General features: G+C 39.1%; 1 protein-coding gene across 1 annotated transcript in view; it reads right to left on the bottom strand.

Moving 5' to 3' along the window:
* BMPR1A (bone morphogenetic protein receptor type 1A) overlaps positions 1-17,088 on the bottom strand; it is an 82,220-nt gene that overhangs the window by 27,595 nt on the left and 37,537 nt on the right. Inside the window, exon 2 of the mRNA XM_074924406.1 lies at positions 15,275-15,396. The gene's annotated coding sequence lies outside the window, so the exon portion shown is untranslated. The remainder of the gene's footprint in view (positions 1-15,274; positions 15,397-17,088) is intronic.

Here is a 17,088-nt window from a genome sequence, read left to right as displayed (position 1 = left end):
CCGCAAGGCCTGACCAGACAAGCCCTGCTGAGCCCTGCTGCACCCACGGCACCAACGGCACCATCTCAGCATTGGGCAGTGGGCTCAGGGCACCAGTGGAAGACTAGTGACTTCCAGTAACACACCGGTGGAAGACTAGTGACTTCCAGTAACACACCGGTGGAAGACTAGTGACTTCCAGTAACACACCGGTGGAAGACTAGTGACTTCCAGTACACCTCTCATTAGGAACTATGTGAGCTGCACTGGGGACACGTACCCTGTTACACCACCCACACGACAGAAGCAACAAGGCTGTGTCAAAAACATGACGTGGATTCATTGAGGCAGTTTTTTCAGTCACCACAGTAAAATTCAACAGAGCTTTCCTGCCACAGCTGTCAGAAGAGATTTCAGGCATTTTTTTTTTAATCCATCATTTAAATTGTTCTTCCTTTTACTCATGTACATGCCTGAGCTAAACAAACGAAGACAATTAGTTCTCACAGACTACATTGCTCTTTTGCAGAAAGGGAAACTTTGAAAACATTTAGTTCTTAAAAATCACCGGACACCCCAATATAGCTATGTAGTTTTAAAAAAAAAAGAGTTTTCAAAACCAGTCTAGCTCTTCTAGTGCTTCTAACAAATGCCACAACCTAAAACAACATAGTTATGATCTTTGTATGAGAATATTTCACTAAAAATAAAAATAACAAACCACAACAACAAAAAATACATTTGACAAAATTGAAGAGGCTGCACCTCTTCGGAGCCCTTTCTGGATTCCCACTGTAGAGGAAGACAGACAGGCTGTTAAGGTACTCTATCTACAGTGAGCAACAGCTGGAATTTCTCCAAAACCTGCCTGATATTAACAGTGTAGAATGACACAACTAAATGACGTACTTCAAATGTGTTAAAGCACCAGTTAACACCTGGAATGCTACTCCACCAACAGCATGGTGAAGAAAGTCAAACTCTGAAATCAACTGGTTGGCTTACAAGTCCTCAATCTCTTTTTTTTTTTTTTTTCTATTGTGGCCATGAAGAAGCATACTAGCATCATCTGCTAAAAATAAATTTATTCATCAATCGTAACACCCTATTTGTCTACAGTGTAGTTTATTATCCTTCCTAAAAATAGTTTATTGATGAAAATGCTTTTGTTGTTAAAGCTGTGTGGTTTTTTTTTTTTTCTGAACTGGAATTCAGCTGTGAATTCATGGCACTATCACGGCAGTCTACCCCTACACTCTGTATGACTCCAAATATATGAAGCTGAAGTGTGCAAGGTTTGTCATATGGTCCAAAATGATTCTGAAAGAAGGGAGTTCCCTAGTAACTGTTCTTCAGATGTGGCTCTGTAATATTTTTAACAGCATGATCCCCAAACCAAATGAGCTGCACTGTCCCAAATTTCAGTAAAGAATGATAGTGCTGAACGTAACAGAGGCAGTATAGTAAAAGGGGAACATATGAAAAAAGAACCAATCTCAGACTTGAGAGGAATTAGAACATTAAATCCATTTCAACAGACAAGATGTTTCAAAACATTTCAGCGGTACATACAATAAAAACTAAAATATTTGCCAAAGCAAAACTGAAAAATATTAAATGTTTCTCCTATGCATAATGGGGGCAAGAAGTGACTTAGGTAACCATAAGCATACTAACTCAACCACACGTACAGTTTTGAACACAACTTCGAGGTGCAACAGAATACCAGAGATAAATTGGGCTGTCAGCCTAAGCCAGTATACAACAACTTTCAGAGCTTAAAAAAACCTGATATGATGCCACAAAAAATGATTAATTTGGATGAAGAAAAGAAGGATTGTAAGAACAGTAAAGAATTCCCTACAAGGCAGATGACAAGTAGTTTCAAGAACAAAGATTACTAGTATGGTTCAAATGACATTCGAGGACTTTGATTCTTGAATCAGATTGATCCAAGAATACTTACCCTTTTCACTAATGAACTAAGCACAAGAAGTAAAACTTTGATAAACCTTGCTGACAAACATGAATTGTCAATTCAGTTGAGTGTTGTTTTTATGCAGGAAGATTTGGATCACATGAAGAACTGAAGTAACAGAAATGGAATGAAATATAACAGCATGAAATTGGGAAAGTTACGTGTATTGGGAAGTCTGAAGGATTTCTGCCTCACAGAAACTAGGAGTTCATGCACAGGAGATAGCTACGCCCAAGGACTCAAGTATGTGAACTGATGACAGAATGTCAGACACATCTATGTGATGCTGCTGGGAGAAAGAGACAACCCAGCTCTAGGACTTCCTAGGGAGGTTTCCCAGGGAAATGGTAAAACACGGGTAGCACAGAGACAACGTGACTGATAAATTCAATGTATGACTAGAAGGACTGATAATACTACCTGGAGAATAAGAAAGCCCTACTGATGAAGAAGAAAGAAAATAAATGAATACTGTGAAAGTTGGCGGGAAAATGATTACTCTTTGAAAATGTAACGTAAGAATAAACACAAGGAGAGAAAGACAGCTATTCAACCTGAAGAAAATTACTGCTTCAACAACAACAACAAGGTATGGATTAGCCATTAAAATTTATTTAGATCAGAAATTAGAAAACAACTCCTAGCCACTGGTTAGAAGGTTCTAGGGCAGATTTTCAAACTAAATACAGTCCAAAGACTTAATTAGTCTCTAGTTTATAGAGGCCACCATCTCATGTAGCTGCAGGTGACAGGATGGGAGCAGACTCTGATCCAGGAGAGACCTTACAACTCCATTTTATTATTCGTAATACAAAACCAGCTATTGTTAACCTTAGCTTATTCAAATAGTCAAATTTAACCAGTAATAATTTAAATAAAAGCTTCAGACTCTATACTGTGCAATTCTGCCAAATATTTGTATAAGTCTGCTTTTTAAACATGCTTCTATTATTTTATTGCAAGGCATGCCTACACATTGGTTGGACTCGATGATCCCAAGGGTCTTTTCCAACCTGAATGGTTCTATGATACACGAATTGCACAAAAGTGTCATACTGAAACAACTGAACTAGTTATGCTAAATGCTGTCAAATACGCTAAGTTGAAAACACAGGTAAATCCACCACCAAAACCTATGAAGAAACCACAGAAGATGAAGACAACTGCTGGGTATTGCAAGTTGGCTGCATGGCCATCAATAAAAACTACTTCAAAGAAGGCCCTATTTGTTAGGCACTATCTGTGAAAGCTCACAGAAATAATTCCACTAAACTGTGGATTGTACTACAATTATTTAGAACTATTAGCGACTGCGTATATTTAAAAGCCAAAAGATTATGTAAATTATTTCAGTGTTCCTTCTCCCTCTACAAACTGCTACAAAATCTGAAACATTATATGAAGCATGCTTGTGTGCATATTACTCACTTCTCAAGAGACTTAAATGAAAAATATACCTGAGTTTTATTTGTGAGTCATTTATAACCGTGTGTTTATAAAGCACATACTACTACGGCGCATTTGTTCATTCAAAAAACACAAGCCCCCAACAACTGCCTTCTGCAGCAAGACAGTTCAGCGTCCTTGAAAAAGGACCTATTTTTGAGCAGCAGGAAGAAAAGTCACCAAAATCCACCCTGGATACGCTAACAGAAAGCTTATAAAAGGAAGATTTCACACTGCTTGCAAGTATCAAATGTGTGTACATTATTGCAGAATCTAGAAGCCTAAGTACTAAATTATGATACATCTGCCTGTTTCATAAACAAAGTTGTTAACCATGAAGAAATTAAAGCCTAGCTGCTTTCTACCATGCCCAGCACAATTAGGTAATTGGGGACGCCACTCACTGGACTCCTGAATGCCCATCTTACTGTTACTCTGGAATCCAATTAGCTAACTGCTACAAAGTTTCTGCCATTAAATTAACAGTAATGAAATTCAGTAAAGTTATTTTCCCAGTGCCATCAGGTACTCAAAAATATCCCAGTGTGTTACAAACATGACACACTCTCTTATTTGAGCATATTCAAATAGGATTTCACTACACAATTTTATTTATCTTCACCCATTTCCTCTCTTTCAACTCCATTCCCTTCGGCGATTAGCTGGCTGAGAGCTTCTGCCCTTAAGGCAACTGGCAAATGAACACCCATGCTCCTTCCACCATAAATGACAAACTTCTGCTATTCTACCCAGAAGCTATCATTCTTTAATGTTTTTATCTATTTATCATTTTTGCTAGTTCCTTGGTGTCATACCAGTCAATGCGAAGGAGGAGAAAAGTCTCCACATGTAACACATTCCATCTCTAAATCTAGCAAACCCAAACTGGGAATGTAACTTAAAGCTTTTAAGTTTTGTTCACAGGAACGTTAAAGACAGCCTTTCGTTCACTAAAAATCAACAGCAAAAGTCGTTAAAATTGTTACAAATGTCACACATTGAAAATATTCACTATTGGAAATATTATGGTCATACTGTACTGCCTACAAGATCCATCGCATCTTTTGGCTCGGAATTACAGTTGTTTTATACAGACAATATAGCTAGGATGAGGAAGAGAAAAAGCTGGGCCTCGATCCTGAATATAGACCTGCTCACTTTTTTAAACAATGGACACTAAAATCAGGACGGGCGCCTTTTAATGTACAAACGCTTTCTCAAGTGCAAGATCCCTTTGAGCAATATAAAGACGACTAATGAACGTTTTCACAGCCTTACACATAATTTTTTTTTCATAATTTCAGGACAATTGTTCGTTAATCGATGTCAAAAAAAATCCCTCAACTATAAAATTGAAGGGTAAGCTTTTATTATACTTAGATACCATGGTCTTGGCTTGTTTCTGTTACACCTATAACCTTTGCCCAATCTAGAAAAAGAAATTCACACTCACTTTTTGTCTCCAAAGCAAAGGTGATTATGCAAATTCTGGGACTCCTGAAGAGTTCTCCAGAAACTGGGTTCTTGTTTGGTGCTTACAGAGCATATTTTTCATTTCATGGTGCCTAAGTGAAACAGCCTGTCTTTTCCTGGTTACTGAATTTAATCGGTAACAAAGCATGCCACACAAGCCCGTGCTTCTTCCCCGTGTCACTGCGGTGGGTTTCTCCTGCAAGAGGGGGCGCAAGGAGCAGAAACCCCAAGCCCCCCCCGGCCGACCTGAGCTCCAGGCCTCTCTGGCGGGAGCGCTTTGCCCACATGAGGGTGGTGTGAGCCAGTTTCTGAGTAGGGGCACGTTGCTAAAATCTCCATCTCTCGTGCAGAACACTGTTTAGAAAAAGCGGTTACTATTTAAAAAACAGATCACTTCAATTTCGGCACGAAGAAGAAAACAGCAGCGACAAAGCTGAGACAATTCAAGGGGGGGTGGGGGGGTGGGGGTGTTTTTTATAACATGAGAAGTAGACTGCAACTCCTTCTCCCCCCCTCCCTTCCCTCGCTTCCACGGTTAATTCTTGTTTTCTAGGTAGTGAGGTTTCTCCAAGCCTTGTGGCGAGGTGCCAGCTCCATAAAGCGAGCTGGAGCTCTCCCCTCGGCTCGGCCCCTCCCTGCGCAGCCCTAGGCGCCCGGCCTGACATGCTTTTCAAGGCGTGCTAGACTGCAGAGCAGACTTTCTGGCTCCACTTCCATTGTTTGCACGGCTGCTTTGCTCCTTATCCAGAGCGTGGATTAGCATAAGAATACTGTCTTCCCCCTCTGCAAGCCAGCTCCCCTCTAGAAGACCTCTACCCCTCATGAAGGAACGCGGGGTTGGGTTTCTTTTTTTTCAGATTTTCTCTTTAAATCCTCCTTTCCTATTCAAGACTTGTATAAAACCAATAAAACAAGTAAAATGCTAAACCAGCAAGGCTGTCCAGGCTCAGAAATACCCGATTGCGTAGATTAGTAATTACCAAGGTCAAAAGAGTCAACTCGATAATGCTCTTGATGGAGCCTTCACTCCTCACACTCCCGTTGCGGGGATGATTTCACTTAAAGGATATACTTTCCAAACAGAGCAGAGAATTAAATAAGTTCTAGGAATCAGTAATAGAAAGGAGACCTTAAACACCCGCTTCCTTTTTTTAAACTTACCCCTGGAAAACAAGAGTTACAAATTATTGAGAACAGAGAGCATTACTAACCCCCTCCAAAGTGCTGGGAGCGATGCCCTGAACACGGGCTCGCCGCTGCCTGCTTACATAACTGCGAATCCTGTCCCCCTGGTGTCCGACCAGGACACTATGGTGTCTCTTGGAAAGCAAGTGACATGTGATCTAGTATTTAAAAAGGCCGACAGAAGAGCATTTCTCAAGAAGCAAACCGCTTGCCCTCAAAACACTTAAAACTGGCGACACGGACATACGTTTTGTTCTGCCACCCATAAGATAACTGCCGGCCAAATTAATTCATACGTTGTTAAGTGAACAAGATAAAAACACACTTGCAAGCTGTACTTCATAAATAAGTCACATAATTTTTTTAATAATCAAATTCAGCACTCCTCATTGCAGTGGGCAAGAGCAAAGCTTTCCTCAACAGTATTTGCTCAATACATACAAACAGCAGAGACAAGACTGGCAAGTTCAACATCATCATGATTTGCTAATACAAAATGCTGCTTGGCAAGGTAAACCTTAATCCTCATTTCCCTCACCTGCTTGCCATGCCCATAAAGCACCATACTCTGCTGATAGGAGAAAGTCGCAGTCTGGCCGTCCTCACAAACCCTGTAAATAACACGCAGATATTCTTGAAGGAGTCTCCATCAGTCTTTCAAAGTGGCCATTTACTAGCTGGATACACCAAATAAACAAAGTCGGAGACACTGCTCCTTTACACACCCCTAAAACATGGATGTGGCAGGGGGAAAGTACTCTTTAAAGTGTTCTTACTACAGAGACAAAATTTTAGATATGTACTTTGCAAATGACATTTAACTGTTAAGTTTGTTCTTCATTAGTTATATTGCCCTTCTAGCTCTGAATTGCTGAAATGCGCCCTTTACACCTCTCTCATAATTCTTTTAAATGATATGAATACTCGCCTAACAGCTTTTCTGTCATCTGTGAGCTCAACACTCACCCTAGAAACTCATGCTGGAGTATTCTGATGAGGTTACAAGCTCCAGACACAAAACACGAGGAGGTTACCACCTCCACAGCAAGGGCAAGAGAAGTGAGCAAGTATTGTCAGTGGCAAGTGTAGCATGGCCTAAACCAGAATCAGTGGCAGTTTAAATTAATATGCCAGGCTCTGGACAGCTGTGGCCGATGAGCTGGTGCTTGCCTGATACTGCCACAGAGGCCCTGACCTCCAGCGAAAGAGCAAGGTGGCCAGCTGGGGGTAGTAACCTCACAAGCCATCTCAGAAGTAACTCCCAGAGCTTGCAAGAACCCTGATACACACCAGGTAGGTTAACAAAGCTTCAACAGGCCCAGCAGAAAAAAACACAACCCAACAAACGGGGGGGAGAAAGTAAAAAAAGAATAAAAACTGAAGTCCATTGGTGAGCAAGTATCTTGTAATTACAACATTCACTACCTTACATAGAACCTGCACCGTATTCTGTTATTCTCAGTACTGCAGGCTGATAAACGCGCATGTATAAAGCATGACATGCTCACGCGCAGTCCGTTGGCAAATACTGGAGATATTAAATTAGATGGCTATATTAAGAAAGTGCTTCCACAGTACACATAATCTAAAATTAGTTCTACACTGCATTCAGTTTCTACTTTTATCTGCAATACTTGGTTTTTAATTGTGAGTATGTAAGAAAGTATTGTTGGTCTGGGAAAAGTTTCCAGGACTCTAGATGTAGGTGTCTGATTATTTTACCCCGTTACTATTCTGCAAGTTTTGCTGAGGTGAAAATACATTTTAATGTAAACCGAAGTTCAACTCTAAGCGCGTTGTAGATCCGCTTGGTTAAATAACTACAGAAACAACATGCCATGCACATGCACACAAACTACTCTTAAGTTCAAACAATGTACTTTCATCAAATATAGCTTCAAAGACATTTCTAAATCCAAACACAGTAATCTTTCAATAAGTAGACAAAGAGTTCAAAGGTAATGTTTATACTTCAACAGTTATAGTCCCCTATTTCCCTGCACTCAAGTGCTAAAGCAAAACTGTTTTGTTTTGGTTTTTTTTTTTTTTTTTAAACACAACATTCAAAACCCAACACGCACACAAGAAGCACAACTAGAAAGCTCAATGAGAAAAATATTTAAGAGTTTAGTAGGTTTATTAATGGTATCTCTCCTATTAGTATTCAAGCAATTACACTGCTCCTCCTCTTAGTGCAAAAAGGTCATTTGGAATACACCAAGAAAGAAATGATTTTCAACAAACGTTACACAGTAGTTAAGAACAGCAAATCAACAACATGTAAGGTGGTAGTTTGGTTGGTTTTGGTTTTAGATTAAAGCAAGCTTCACATTCAGCTAAAAATCCTATTTTTTTTTTTTCTTCATTTAATCTTTGTTTTTCTCTCCGTATCGCAAGAGAGCAACTAGATTAAGACCAACGGAAACTAAGGAGGTGCAGAGATTATACTCTATGTTATTTCTCCTATCAATTTCACTTGTTTTCCTACTTTTTGACCCTTGTGGTGTGGGACTTAAAGTGCCCACACTCAGGACTACAGGAATGATTTGAACACTAATTTTTATTGCCAACATTTCCCCCCTTCCCCCACCATCCTTAAACTCGAAGGTATCTCCTCTGATGCCTCAACAGCTTCTTCAGCTAAAAATCTTACAAGTAAATCCATCTGCCTCCTAAATCACCTCTACAGTTATTTTGGCAACTGAGTTATTCCCTAGTTGTTCAACAACACGTTGTTACAACCATCTCATTCTGCCTTTTCTTACATTATTTCTCTCAAGGCCGTTATTGCATCTGAAAGTCATGTATTCCTTCCACATCTCCACTACCAAAACCTCCTTTCTCTCATGATTCTTTAGCCTATACTAATCACCTCCAATACAACAGAATTCAGGGTGATTCAAATTAAACCCATGAAGGAAAAACTGAGGGTTACAGGAAGACCACAGATTCCATAATGGGAAGAAATTTTTGTTGCACGTTGAAGAGAATAAAGAGTTATTTTTGGCAGAAAGAAAGGGGACAAAAAAAGTCACTGTTAGTGAACCTTCTCTATCACTGTACAGCATCTTGTAATGACCGATTCCATGTCACATCCTGAGTATTTTTTCTATTCCTCTTTTTTGAGATTTTTTACACATTTGAGTTAAGAACCGTAATGAAACAAAACCAGCAGATGAAATACTGTAGTACAAATACAGCTTCACTCAAGGGGCATATGGGGACATCGTTCTCTATGCCCTGACCTTAAAAGCAGCCAGGAGGAAGTGTTTAGGTCAAGACTATAAAATCCAGAGAACAATTAGGATGCTCTTGCTCTGGATATCCCACTTCATTTATTTCCTCTGCTGCAAAATCTGTTCATATCACCAATACCCACAGAGGGATCTACTCACCGTGAATGTACCCATCTACCCCCTTTAAATCCATTTTAAATGTTGGTCTCCGTAATAGTTTGCAATAACTGGTTATCACCATGTAGCTCTGCCCTACGCTAAAAAACTGTCGCAGACCTGGAAACGGACACATTAACACTGCTAATGCTTTCAAAAGTGCGTACGCTTTGATACTTCTGCACGTGCAAACAGTAGCAGAACTGGTGTCCTGTATCTGTTCTTCACTCTACATATGAAGCAGACCAGCTTAATATTTGGATTACATTATTAAAAATAACTACTGCTGTTATCACATCAAGTCAGTTCATGACAAAGCACATAAAAAAACCCCACACAGTGTTTTTTCAAATTAACTTCTACCATCAACAAGTTATCTTTCAATTCTACAGTATTAACAAAATTCCCCGTCTTCCAAAAAAGACAAAATATTTAAATTAAGTGTCATATGACCAAACAATTCATGCTTATTTACTTCCTAATTATTCAGATTATTTTTCATCATAGATATTTTGACAAAGAAAAATTTCAGAATGTTCAAGTTTTAAAAGACTCAGATTATTTCTCAAGATCCTGAAATTCTTGTACTGTGTTGTAAACACAAACCACCTATTTTAAGGACATGATAAAAGCATGCCTTCTTTACCTGGACTTGGCTATCAGACACATTTAAATTTTTATAGGCTATTACATATCTGGATCAGAAGTAAAGTAGCTAGCAAGTTTCTATCACACTTTTAAAAGTTAATATTAAGAATATTATACAAGGACCTTTATCCAAATCAAGCTTAGACTTTGGTAAGTTAACAGGTAGCTGCTTATTATTTTAAAATACATTTTAATTGGACCCCTGGATTTATTTCTATGAAATTCCATATAAACTAAAACGCTTCAGAAACATTTCACCTAATATTTCATTAAACTTATCATAACCTTGGAACCTCTGGAGAAGGACATTCTTGACTTTTAAACCCAGCTCAGGGGAACCTAGTCCATAACTGTCGTCTTAAGACTGTTTCAAAATAGTGCCATCCAAAAGAAATGTTTATCTGCTTGGTTTTGCCTCAAGAAAAAAAAAAAAAGGAAAGAAAAGCAACTCTGGAAATGAAAACAAAAACAATCCCTGTATTAATGTTTAGCAGAGAACCACGTCTTACCAATCTTAATCTAAACATTAAATCAACAAAAAAGAAAATCTGGTATGTTTCTAATTACATCTCCATGTTACAGTAATCTGACTGTAAAATACATTCCTATCAATACAAACATCTTTAGACAGTACTGTAAATGCATTTCCTGTATACTTGTCTCACCATAAGTTCTTGTATTAGTTCTCTATCCCACCCTGTAAAATTCCAATCCTCAGCTACAGAAATAAGATACAAACTTTAGCCTCCTGTTACTACACATAGGAGCTTGCCCAGATTTCTCTGCGATGTGTTACCCACTACACTTTCAACAGGAGCTTCTGTTGAGAGAACCATCATAAAAAACTGTAAAATTTTGGATTCTTGGCCAGTTTAACTCAACTTTCCCAAACTTGACAATACTGGCCTAGCAATAGGGAAGGCTCTTGTTTTATGCTCTCTGAGATTGAGACGGTCACGCTACTGGAATAAACTGGCCTAAGCCAGGCCAAGTGGAGGTAAGAAAAGCACTGTCAGGAGGATACTGCCAAAGGACCACCCAAACGCGTGCCAGCGTGCCACGGAACAGCAGCTCCGCAGTGGAATCACTGGCCCTTCCTGTTTTGATCGGCTTATTCAAAAGACGATGTGGACTTCTGGTTACTCCACTCCTGGAAAATGCTTTTAGCACACTGACCTGCATTTCCCATTCGTGGTTGAGCCTGAAGTAGCTCAGCCTGTTTGTTACGGAATTACCTCCTAACAAATAGTTTGCCACCAAGGAAACGCAGTGGCAGCTAACCCGGCCTTGCAGAGTAATTGCTTCCTAACTGAACGGAGGAGATCTCACACAGTCTTGATGGTTAAGAAGAAAACCACTGCAGGAACACCATCTCCTCACTGGCAGATCTTGTTCTGAAACACTTGGCATGTGTTCATGGCTACTGAGGAAGCAAGCTCCATCACGTGAGAAGGAATGGTTTTACCACACTGGTTCGAGAGGAGACAGAAAGGCGACAACTCTACAGATACTAGAATCTGAAAAGTAGGAATTTACTCCTAAACTGTCAACTAAAGTTATTGGTTCAGTAGTTGTACATTAGAGGGCTTCAATATTCTTCTAGTTGATGCCTTGCTACAGGCAAGTCAAACCAAGGAAGTATTTTACATTTTAATAGGGGATAGTCATCCAAGTCCAGCTTCCAATACCCCCAAAGAAAACAAAATAATCATACAAAAAAAATCTTTATGTTAAATAGAAAGACAACGTGATATGGAAGGCCAGCTGCAGAAAGCAATTACGCATACAAGCCATACTGACTACCTGGAATATACTAAGCTGTATTTCTCCAGTTACATCACACTAGAAATGCTAAAGACTTGCCCAAATTCACAGTTGCAATTAAAAGACAGACATTCACTCTACTAAGATATAAGAAAATTTTATGCTGTCTCAAAAACCAGAGTAGAACTAGCAAAAGTACAACAAAGGGCTGCATTACAGGGAGATGCCATATTAAAGAAAGATTGAAATAAACCCTCGAGAGCCTTATGATACTCTTCATTGAACCTCAACATGGAGGAGATAACCAGATAGATTTAATAACCAGATAGATTTCTCTCTGTACAACCTAGGAACTAACAAAGAAGTTATTAGGCAGCACTAGGTGCAAACAAAACACACCTTTCGTGTATAACAAACATTCAAAAATAAAGAATTCACTTTCACAGGGTTTTGTGGGTGTCAATCATAAATGGGCTCAAAAAACCCCATCAGAAAGCAGGTCAGGCTACGAAATCCAATACCACCAATCTCTCACTCAGTAACTACATAAAATATTTGATCAACACACAGGACAATGTACTCTGTCCACATCTGTTATTTATAGTTTTTCTCTCTTTTGGCCTTGGTAACCTTACTTTTTTGTCTTTGTTACCTTGCTATTGAAATTCAAGTATAAAGGTATGGAAACAGGATGTGTAACATACATAGGAACAGAAATGATGAGCAAAAGGACTTAGGTTTGGTTCTGTTAAACTCCCATCTTGCCATTTTTGTGCTTGTTGACTTACAAGCTCATAATCCTTAGTAAAAACAGAACAAGCTGTGTCAACATAGGGAAATTCTGTGGTGGAGTGGTGTTGCTATTTGATTTTTTGTCAGATCAACTATTTACATACAGGGAAAGCAGAAAACAACCTCCTTCCCTCAACTGTTGCTAATACTATGACTATTGAAAAAGATAGTGGACAACAACAGAAAAAAGGTAACTTGGGTGGGTGGTTTAGTGGCGGGTGTGTGTTGGGTTTGTTCCGTCTTTCCTTTTTTAAAGTAATATTTTATTCAGAGTTTTCTACCTAACTGTGTATGCTTATGTCCTGCCACTTGATACCAGAAAGCTTTTGCCCAGCCGTACTAGCGAAATAGTATCAGCAAAATAAGCCCTTTTCTCTTTCCCTCTGTGTAACAGAAGGGCATCCACCCATTTTTCAGTTCATTTCAATTCAGGAGAGCATCTGAAAGACACTTAAGAGGGAAATATAGATGATATCTGAAAGACATACTTATTAGCATTTACTGGTACTCTTTATTCAGAGAGCTCACCTGTACATGGCATCTCCAGGCACTACAATTCCCTCAAATCTCTTGCATGAAAGGAGTGAGATTTTTCATTAATAAAGTTTACAGCACTACTTCTCTAAATACGGCATCAGCTCTAAATGCTTTGGGAGTGGATCATTAAGAACAGAGGGCAGAGTGATGAAAGAACTGTTTTATGATGATCCTTTACCATTCTAATCCTATAAAACCCTGAGACTTACCCAAACACAGATTATGCTTAACATATCGATTGCTACTAAATGGCTGATGTGTTTCTAGTATCCGTGGCAGACCGTCACAAATAGCTCTTCAAGTACACACTCTTCTATTAGTATGCACAGGCTCCCCAAACACTTAATCTCAATTTTGAAATTTGCCTGTGATTACAAGCCTGAAAATAGAAACTGTTCTTTCTGGTAGACAAAAAGAATAATCTTTTAAGACAGTGCCTCATCTGCGGAGTCCTCTACTGATAAACAGTTTGAGAACCGTTAATTACTGTCTCTCTCATTGGAGGAGAAATGACCTGCTCCCCCCCTCACGGTAAAAAAGGGAAGAACATAGTTCTTGGGTCTGTATCAGTGCAAAGTCTGTAATTTCCAGCACTGACTCCAAATCCCTTACTCCTGAAGAAGTATGCTTAACCTATGCTAGCTGTTGCTTCGTTTGCAGGATAGTACAACCAGCCTTTGAATGATCCAGCATCTTTTTAGGAACATGTGATTGAAACAGAAGGAATAGTACTTGCCGTCATCTTGTCAGGCATAAAATAACAAGGTGAAAGAAGCTATCACATCAGCAAGACATGCATTCAGCACGTAGACCAGATGATGATCTTCCTCACCTGAAGTATTGTGAATTGACTACAAATTTTGCACTTGTCAACATGAATTCTAACTTCATAGCTTTGAGAATTTGCTTGTGGTGTGCCGAAAGTTACTGGTTTTGAGCAGTAAGTCAGCTAAAGATAAAATATGGGTTAGCTGAAATCAATGCTGATCTTTCCCCTGGAGCTGTTTCTCTAAAACTTGACCTCCAGAAGAAGATACATGCTTCTCTGTCAGTCAAATGTAGGAATGTCAAATGTATGTTAAGATTCCTTGGCTGATCTTCATCAGTGAAAAATGCACAGTCCTGTTATAAGTAACGTTTCTATTTTTTTGCAAAGTGGTTCAACACCTGTTTGTAACAGCGGCCAAAGTCTGCAAAGAAAACAATCTGAAATGCAAACTTCCTTTGAGAGTGAGCAGATAATGACTGATGAGACCTGCTAGGGTAAGTCTCTGAAGCTGTCCCACTGCTGTAGAGACTCCATTTCTACCCGAACGGGAGAAAGTGAGAAGGGCCAAAAGAACCACAGCTCAAAAAACCACTGTATGTGGGCACTGCCTCGGGTCCTGCTGAGCAGAACTGGAACAGTCTGAAGCTAGATGTAGGAGGGCCAGCACTCATCATCTTTTTTAAACAGATATAATGTTGCATAAAAGAATTCTGAAATAGATCAGAAATCTGACATTTCAGGGTTATTCTACTTAGCCTCTTAGTTACATAAAGGAAAAAAAGCAGCAAACTATGAACCAAACAGCCCCATCACTCATAATCATTAACAGGAATGCCTGTAAGATATCCAGGAAGGGGAATTTGTTATGAAAAAAGCCTGTAATGTTTTATTAATAGCGGTAACAATCAAAAACCAGCATAATAACGTTCTGTACCAATCAAACACTGTACCAGAAGACAAGATGCCCAACAGGCATATCACTTATTGGTGCTATCAGTCCTTTATTTCAACTACAGCATTAGTAATAGCCATGACCATAGATTGTACCAAATACATTCCTCTGTTCTGGTAACTTTTTCCCAACATATCTTTCTATAACAGATGTCTCCCTACTAGATGCTGTTTTGTCTTTTTTCATAACTAAAACACCGACAGAAGATCAAACAGCTGTTTCAGTGTAGTATTAAAGACTGTCACTAGCATAAAAAAAGAAGGCTCAGAAGTTTTTATAAGATAGATACAGTGGCTGCTTATCATGTGCTTTTTACCCCAAAAAAACTTGAAATAAAATTTTGCATGCGTTGACCTTACCTCAGAATTTGGAAACTGAATGAAACTGTATTGTACTTCAAGCTTCCTCCAGACTGTTTTCATCTGTACTTCCACTTCATTAGTTCAAAGGTGGTATTATGGAAATGCATATTTCTGTTAATCTGTAAAACAGGGAGAAAATTTGACTTAAGCCATCTCTGAAGAAATTGTACTGACAGTTTATAGTACATAATGTGAACTGCACATCGCAGATACTGGTATCTGGAATTACAGAAGCCATCTGCTATTGTGAACTGCTCCTAGCTAGAAAAAACCTCTTAGACTCCTGCATTTCTAATAGTTGTACTGTTGCAGTATACTTGTAAAATACTAACACTGAAAGGCATTTAAAATTAATTTTATTTATAATACATCATTAACCTATTCACTCATGAATGGTGGGGAGAAAGGTGTTAAAAATCTCTGTAGAGAGTTTTTCTGCGAAAACAAGCCTCTCTGATCTCTTCCAGTAACTCCTGGATTCACCCAATCTGTACCGGCCAGGTTTGCAAGCCTCCAGATACCAGTCTTCTCTAATTTTTTATTAATTTTGTTATTTTTGGTCAGGCAGCAGACTAGAGGAAGGACATATTGTTGGGGAAAACCAAACAAATAATGCACAAGTCAATCTTATTAAACCCCAGAGAATCTGTAAGACTGCAACTTCACAAGAAAAATCCACCGATGTCACTCCATTAGTTCTAGTACACAGGGAGCTGCAATCTCCTGAGAAATAATCAATAGGTTTACTGTAGCTGCACACAGGCATCATTCCTCCTGGGAAGAAAAATCAAGCCAATAATTTGGAAAAAAGTACCGACAAGAGGGCAGGTTTGATTTTTTTTGATTGTGTTTTGAACTGGCGCACATCCAAGCATTAGAGGAAAGCCCAGCACAGGCTCTTACCTCACACTCCAACTGTGAGCAAGCCTGCCTTGTGTCAAGATCCCGAGGTTTTCAGATGCACTGTGAATAGCTAAGTTGGCCTCGTAAGCTTTACTACGTAGATTCCATCTTGAGCATAAGCCACCTATTGCCAACTCCCCCCGTTTTATCACAGTGTCACAATTTTTGAATGTTTCCATCATCCGAAGCTTTCAAAAAGACCATACAAGAATTTTATCATTTAGAAATCACAGTCTTACGACTACAAACATAGCCTTGAACGTAACAAAGGCTCAAACACCACTAATCCAGCTATACTGTTAAAAACCATACAACCAGTCTTACAGCGTAGAGGTTTAATGACTTCTTTTTGAACGCCAAGGCCAACAGTTCTGGGAACAGGGATGTGCAAATCACATACCTGCATGATTTCCACCAGAGGAAAAGTTTCAGTATCCACTTTCTTCCTTTCTCTTTTCCTTTCTAAGCACTAGAAAGACCTTTACCATTACAAGAAGGTCAAAATACTTCTGTCCCCATGTCAATTTATAAGCACTGTTCCTCACACACTGAGGTTTAATAGTCTTGGTAATAAATAATAAATTTGTGTAAAATGGTAACCTGAAACCATCCTGAGTATCAGATAGCACCAGTTCTTAAAGACAACTGTCTCCACTGAGCAGACAGGCTGACACTTGACTGTTATTTCTTCCATGGTAAAACTGAAAAAACATTCTTGCCATGCAAAACTGTTCGTGGAGACTGTTTCTGCTTTTTTAAAAGTAAACTTGTAAAGAATCTGAAAAATATATCCATCTCTTTCTTTCTATAATCAAGCAATTTGAGTTCATCTTCTGTTGGACTCCAAAAGAAACAACTATAAACTGACAAAGGTTGGTGTGCCTTCTGTTTCTACTCCACCTCCAATC

This window comes from Athene noctua, chromosome 21, assembly GCF_965140245.1.
Source record: "Athene noctua chromosome 21, bAthNoc1.hap1.1, whole genome shotgun sequence".
In the NCBI taxonomy this organism is placed as follows: domain Eukaryota; kingdom Metazoa; phylum Chordata; class Aves; order Strigiformes; family Strigidae; genus Athene; species Athene noctua.
The sequence above is the reverse complement of the archived record's forward strand: the minus strand, read 5'-3'. Positions and strand labels throughout refer to the sequence as shown.